Genomic DNA, 8,011 nt, shown 5'->3' on the forward strand with positions numbered 1-8,011 from the left:
CATAGGTCAGCTGGAATAGGAACAAGATAACCTTAATCTACACAAGGACAGAGCTGTCTCTGAACTGTTTTTCAGTTTCTATAATCCTACATCTACCTCTGATACCTCTAAGTATAGTTCTCCCTGGGAACCAGCAGAGAGCCAGGGTTGTTAATAGGCTGGGTCCTGAGCCATTTCTCATGTAGCATTACTAAGCATTCCTGCTGATGAAAGACACTCAGGATTTATTACAAACATCCCAGGCTTGTGGTGTTAGTAACAGGAGTTGTGTAAACACTTTGAAAGATGGTGACTTAGTTGGCTGTCACTACAAGGGAACCTTCAGCCACCCTACATTTATGAGAAGAGGTGCCCCTATGATGCTGTTACACCCTTGGAAGGCAGAGGCAAGGCACTGGGTGACCCTCCCTCATCTTGTGCAACTCTGTAACCACTGTTGTTTCTGTTCTTTCTCTTATTCTGTTTGTTGTATATCCCACACTCCATTTCAAAAAAATTTCAACTAAAAATAGAATTCCAATTCAAAAGGTAAGACAACATTTCTACATTATTCTTAAAGTTTACATTTCTCTCATTTCATTTAATCTATGCCCTTTTACTCTATCACACAATTTTGGAGAGTATAAAGAATTTTTTACAGGTTTCCTACATGGAAGCATCTTTGAGCTCTTTAATTCTTATCCTATCCTGGACATAGCTATGCTTCAACATCCTATGACTATGATTTTAAAAAGGTTTTTAATTAGTAAAATATAATATACATATGAAAAAGTTCACAAATCATAAGAGAATAGGCCAGTGAATTTTAATATGCTAAATACACTTGGAGCCAGAAATCCAGTTTAAGAATGAGAACACCAGCACCTGTAGGCCCCCCAGTTCTAGCCACATCACTTTCCCCCATGATGACCACATTCTCCTCTCTTACAACGTTGCAGGTCAGTTGTACTTATTTTGACATTATATAAATAGAATCATATAGCAATTACTTTTTCATAAGTGATCCCTTTGCTCAGTTTATGATTTTATCTGTTATTTCATATAGTTAGAGTTGCTTCATTCCTATTAGTAGACAGTTTCACTGTAAATATATATATATATATATATATATATATATATTCATTACATAACTGAAATATTTTTAAGTTTTTTCTAGTTCAAAGTTTTTCAGAATAGTGATTCTATAAACATCACTATATGTATTGTATATATGCATGCCTCTATGTATTATATACATAGGAATAGAACTGATGGGACATAGAAGAGCTCATTATATTTTCAACATATTTTATTTTTTAGAACAGTTTAGATCTACCCCAATATTGTAAAAGTATTATAGAGTTTCCATGTATCCTGCATCCAGTTTTCCCATTTTATTTTTACAACTTGTTATAATAATTAAATGATATTAAATTAATATTAACTAATGTCCATAATCTGCCTAGGCTTTTTTCATTTTAACCTGATTTCCCTTTTCTGTCCTTGCATCCCCACAAGAATATATGACATTTAGTTGCCAGGTCTACTAATATTCTTCATAGCTGTGGCAGTTTCATAGACTTGTGTTATTTTTGAGTAATTTGAGAGAATTTGTGTCACTGAACTGATTCAGTGGTGTGGTTGTGGATATGCTGTGGTTGTGGATTGTGGGGATGTAAACCTTCACAGTAAAGCACAGTTTTCATCATATCACATGAAGGGCACATACTGTCAACATGATGTGACTGTTGATACTGGCCTTTATCCCCAGAATGAGGTAATGTTTGTCTAGTTTTCCCACTGCACATCTACTCTTCCCTCCCACTTCTGTGTACTTTGAAGGAGGAAATTCTACTCAGACCACACCTAAGGCCTACAGAATTATGCTACCCCTCTTTTAGAGTACCTACATAAATTATTTCAAATACATGTAGATATGGATAGTTTGTCTTCTGTTCCCCGTGTGTGAATTTATTTAATCATTCACTTACATTAGTATAGACTCCCAGACTTTTCTTATATTTTGAACATGTTATTTTTAATGTGCAAACTAAAACACTTAAACATCCACCAGCTTTAGATTGGATTCTAAAACACTGAAATCCTGCTGTGGTACAAGTTTTTATGGACCTCTGATAATTCCATATGTCTTCTGAGCAGAGACATTGTATGAGTCAGTAAAAGTTCTCCAGGGAGATATAATCAACAGGATGGATGAATGGATAGATAAACAGATAGATAAGTACATAGGTATATTCAGGTACTTAATTAGGGGAATTGGTTCATGTAATTATTTAGACAAAGTCTCATGATAAGCCATTGGCAAGCTGGAGACTAAATAAAGGCCATATTGTGTCTGGGCATGTACAAAAGCCTCAAAACTAAGGAAACACAGTAGCATAACTCACAGTCTGAAGCTGAAGTTCCAAGACCTGCTGGAGATCTTGTGAAAGTTCCAGAAGTACCAAACTGGATAAACTGGATTCTAATGTTCAAGATTGGGAAAAGAAGGGTATACATCTTCAGGAAAAAAAAAAAAATTAAAAACGCTGGGGGCGGGTTTACCTTTTCTCTGTCTTTTTATTCTGTCCAGGATATCAACTAATTAGATGTTGCCCACTTAAATTTAGGATGAATTTTACTTATTCCACCAACTTTAATGTCAATTTCTTTTAGAAACACCCCTGTGAACACATCTTGAAGTAATGCTTTACTAGCTATGTAGGTATCCTTTAATCCAGTCAAGTTGACTCCTAATATTAGCCATTATAGACACTATCTCTCTTTTTATTTGGACTATGTTTTCAAGGGTGTTTGCATAGCAAACCAACTAAGATGTAGTCTCTATATTAAGAGCAGAAGTCAGATTTTATTACTAACCTGTAAAGAAGACTTGAGTTTTCAAGTCAGGATTCCTCAGATGTTATGGGAACCCAATCTAAGTGTGGTGTCTGCCTGGGTTGCTCTGCATTGCACTTATAGGACTTGAGAACAAAGTTAATTGATATTAATATTTATTTTTCACTGAGTAATAAACTCCTTTGTTTTTGACACTGAAGTCTGTTGACTTCTGTGAACATTGTGTCATACTAACTTCTTAACCTGTATATAAATTTATAGCCCTATTATGGTTCTGGAAATCCTCCGCAATGATATAAAATAACATACATAAAATTTCACAAATGAATATATCTGCTGTGATCCTATGTCATAGCCTTAATGTCCTTTCTGTTCACCTGTTAGGCCTTTACCTCCTTGGGCTAATAAAAACTGCTCTTACAAGTAACCTATATGAGCTTCACCTTTGCCTTGGCTGATGATCCCTCCACAGGGAGGTTGTGCCTGGGTCAAGGGTACTGCCTGTCATTGCTCATGAAGCTTCAACTCCATGGAGTGACACTAGCACTGGGCTACAAGAGACAGCCCTGAAAATGTCTCTCTGTGCAATTCCATGTTCTATACAACTTGATATGTGAGCCCAAACTCATTTCTTTAAACTAGAATCCTGAAAACTTTGACATGTTCATGTTTCTCTTTTCAGCATCAATATTTTGAAAATATGTGGGAATAGCCTGAGTAAATTTACCCAATGATGCTTGTAAATATCTCTCACTCAGTCTAAAGTTTTTCTTGAAACAAAGTGAGAGTGTGAAATTTGCTTTCTGCAAATGTGACTTTTGTGCATCATTTAGAGTTCTTTCAGTTATAAATAATAGAAACCACCAGCAAAATTGGCTATGCTACAGGAAGAGTCAATTGTTTTTTAACCTATTGAGTTAAAAAAGAAAAACAAAGTCAAGCAAGGCTTGCTTCAGTAGCTAGACTATGTACCTGGCTTTCTGTTTTCATCAGAAACCTATTTTCACTCTGCCAGGGTTCAAGTTCATCTCATAGCAGACCATGTGTCTTCATGGTGGCTGCATATAACTATAGGGGTCAATGCATTTATTTTCTGGTTTCTGTTTTTTGAATGAAAGAGAACATCTCTCCTCCTACAGTCACAAAACAAAAACCTTAGGCTATACTTAGTTTTCTGGGTCCATCTTGAACCAATCATTTTGACAAGAGCATCAGTTTTGAAATATTATTTTACATCAGCCAGGAGATGGGCATAATTCCTTGTATACCATTGGTAGAAACATAATTACACAATGGGACATGCATTTAATGACTACTGGCAAGGCAAAGATATTTATTATTGCAATAAAAATCACTGTGGGTAGGAAGTCAGGAGGCTCAGTTTTGCCACTAACTAGCTGTGGAATCATAGGAACATCATTCAATTTCACCTAAATGACCACATTTGTGAGATAGAGATAATAATTTCTGAATTCATCCTACACACACACACACACTCACACACACACCATTTTCCCACCAAGGCTAACAGTCCTATCTTATGTATCAAATGATCCAGTGAAGATAAAAATATATTGGAAATGATGAAGCATTATATGCATTTTACCAGCCATCTAACATTAAAATATACTCCCCATTTGTCAGATCTATATTTAAATGAGGCCAACTGCTTATAAATTATCTAGTAATCATCATTCAGTTTTAGATATCGTAGCTTTTAAAAGGGTTCTTTTTTTTCTCCCTTTCACTGTCCTTCTGAAATCTTTTGTAATTATCAGATATTTTCTGCTCAGGCAGTAAAATCTGTTCTTGTAATGCCAAGGAAACAATTTTATGTAGAGCTCACAATACACACCAAGAGACAACATGCTTATGTATGAGATGTGTGGAAGGAAGTATTAATCAATATTATAATATCAGGCACACCAGAGGGGGAAAATATTAGGTAATTTGATTACTCCTTTCTTCAAACTATCAAATTCTCTTTAAACTTTCTTACTGACATCACTCTTTATCTTTCCCATTAGATAAGGCATTGGTGTTAGCCAGGGAGATAATGGTTTTGTATGTGTAGCCCAATAAATAGAGCTTAAAAGTTTATTATCAAACATATTGCATTCTGCAATAAAGGTGATCTATGCCCCTGAAGCCCATTCAGCACATAGAAAAATGCTAAAGGATCAAGATGGGTGTTTGTCAACCTCCTGTTAAGGCAGATCTACACAGAAGGAAACATCAGCTTGTCAGAATACATTCTTCTTTCACTCTCAAATGTAAAATCAGTTCCAATTGAAAATGCTTTAGAGAACATGCGATGCAAATAGAATGGATTTAGCATTTACCAAATGAATGAAATATGGTCTTTGTGTAAGAACCTTGATCTGGAACCATGAACTAAATCCTGAAGAATAGTTCCATTAACTTCCTGAGAGCTCTTCCCTTTGCCACCCCATGCACCTTTCTCTTCAACATGAAGCTGCATCCTGATGGCTAACAAGGCAATTGTGCTTCAAGTGTGCACTGTCTGACTTGTAAAGTGTTATTCAAAAGATTGAACCACCGATAAGAGCTGAACCTACATAACAGGAGCCAGGGCAGGCTCCTCCGCTTCAGTGTCTCATGGTTAGAAGATCAGGGTCAATGATAGCTTCACCTCATAATATTTTATTAAATAAAAGAAATATGGCTTCAAGTTCATTTTAAAAGTAGAGGAGAAAGGAAGCAGCTGTTGTCTTTGTGAAAGTGAAGAATATTCCTACTTCTTTAAAATGCAACTTTATTAAGAATGAATACCTCTCTGAAATATTCCCCCAGGTTACTTTTCTAATCTACATTAATTCTTATGCACTGTAAGGAACTAGAGTTAGCAATCCCTGTCCTAATTAAACCAAAATTCAAGTGAAAGTTGTGTCCTGCCATACAGGAATTCTTCTTTCTTCTACTATGATCTTCTTGCTGAACTTCACATACAAACTATGCTATTTTTTTCTTGTTATTTATGCACTCAGTCCTTGGCATACCCTTTTCAATCCCTTTATCCTCCTGACATTGAAAGGTCCTTCCCTGCCAGGTGGCTTTCCATCTCCTCTTTGAAGCCTCAATCATATCCATGGTTGCTTGAAAAGCAATGATAAACAGGGTGGCTTTGTTCATATTGGTGACATATGTGCTATCTAATGTCTAGTCTCATCACACCATGAGCATTATGCACTGCATAGAACTTCAATCTCTGGGTGTCCTACCTCTTGTGCGCATATCTAACAATCTTTGATTAGTTGACTGATTCTTATTAAAAGACCAGAGACATTGTCAGACTTCTAAAGCTGTGTTAGCAAGTTTAGAGCAAGAAAGTCATTCAGCACACATTCTCTTCTTTATATTGTATTTTTTTTCTTCTCCCTCCCCACAGGTTGAAATACCCTGCAGAGACTAAAGCATCCCACAGACACATCTTGAATCATTCTGGCAAATCACCTGGACTCAAACCCACATGCATGGTACAAATTTTCTCTTCTCACAGACACTACAATGGGTAGTTGAACATGTGTAAACATATAAATCAACTGGAGAAAAGCAATCCTTAGGGATGCAGACTTCTCGGTGTGTTTTGAAAACATTCAGCAGGAAGGTAATGCCACAGGGATTTCACTAGAGAACTCCATTTTATTTCTACAGCTTCTTGAGTAGCTAAGACTTAAATATTTGGCTTTAAGGGATTTACTCTTCACTACATGGCCTACTATGTTCAATGCCTGTCTTTTTGTAATACAGTGTCAAAAACAAGCTGTCAACTTCCTCTTTTAGAAAAGCACATCCTGTAGTTCTCATCTTTTGCTGAAAGGTTTTGTTCAGGAAAAGACCCTGCAAATCCCCTAAGATGAAGAACTTCCCACAACTCATAGGTTTGGTTTGACTCTTTGATCTGCAGAATCATGTCATCTTTCTTACTGACTTTGGGTGTCGGTGAGGATTCTACCTCTGGTTTCAAACAGAAATCATTTGACATGTGCAAAAGAAAAAGAAAGAAAGAAAAGAAAAAAAAAACAGCCCCATTGAAGACCTCCCAAAAAGTTTGGAGTTCGGTTCCATGTGGTTTATTTTTATTCTTGTTTTACTCAAGCTGGTTTGCCTATTCCACTAGCATATGCACCATATGTGAGAGAAGACTGTTAAAAGCTCTTTTAAACAGAAATTCCAGGAAGGAAGAGATGAAACTAAACAGAAAGAAAATGAAATTAGCAGTTCTTTGCAACGTATGTTTAGAGGGGAAGGCTGACAAGAGAGGATTAATGTTCCTAAATTCTTTGTAGATACATTTATAGGGGATGGAGGTTTGAAGAGATAAATTTAAAATCATGTTAATTTTAGAAACCCAGATCCTTAAATGAAAGCCAAGCCTAAACAGGGAGACCTGCCTTGCTTTTCTGATAGTTAGATTTGACATGGCATCCTCTAGTAGAATTAAAAAAAAAAAAAAAAGATTGAAATCATCTGACATTTTCTTTTGTTCCTGAACATATTGGAGATGGGAAGCCCATGAATATGGATTTCAAGATCCAGAAGAAGCCAGAATTTATCTAACAGCCCAATAAATCAGCACTTGTTGAATTTTTGCTTCATGGTCAAAGAGAGAAATCTTGCAATTCATTTCCCTTCATTTCTGCTTGTTAAAAGAGAGATGGAGAATCAATATTTAAGGAATTGGTGAAGATGAATAGTACTCAGTACTGAGGAGTCACTCATTAAGTGAGGTTTGTAATGGATTTTAGGTCAGTAGATGATATTTTGTAAATGTCTGTCATTTGAGAGAAGTCTTTTAGGGAATCATCATTGTGTGGTACAATGAATAGATTTAGCTTAGAGTTGGAAATTGAATGAAATACTCCAAACGCCATGAAGAAACTGAAGAAGAGGGTAACATGTGAATTTCCCAAGGTCATTCAGGTAAGTAAGGTCAGAACCAGAACCAAAAAATTGAATGTTACTTTCAACCTATATCTGATACACTTGACCAGTTTCCCTAACTGACTCTAAACACTGTGTTGGGAATGAGAAACAAAAAGCAAAAGAAGAAAAAATTCATGCTATGCCATGAGTTGAGTGTTTATCTCCTCTCTGATATTCAGGTTGAAATTTATCTCCAATGCAACAGTATTAAGAGGTGTATCTTTTA

This window comes from Spermophilus citellus (genome assembly GCF_964194105.1).
Source record: "Spermophilus citellus genome assembly, chromosome: 4".
In the NCBI taxonomy this organism is placed as follows: domain Eukaryota; kingdom Metazoa; phylum Chordata; class Mammalia; order Rodentia; family Sciuridae; genus Spermophilus; species Spermophilus citellus.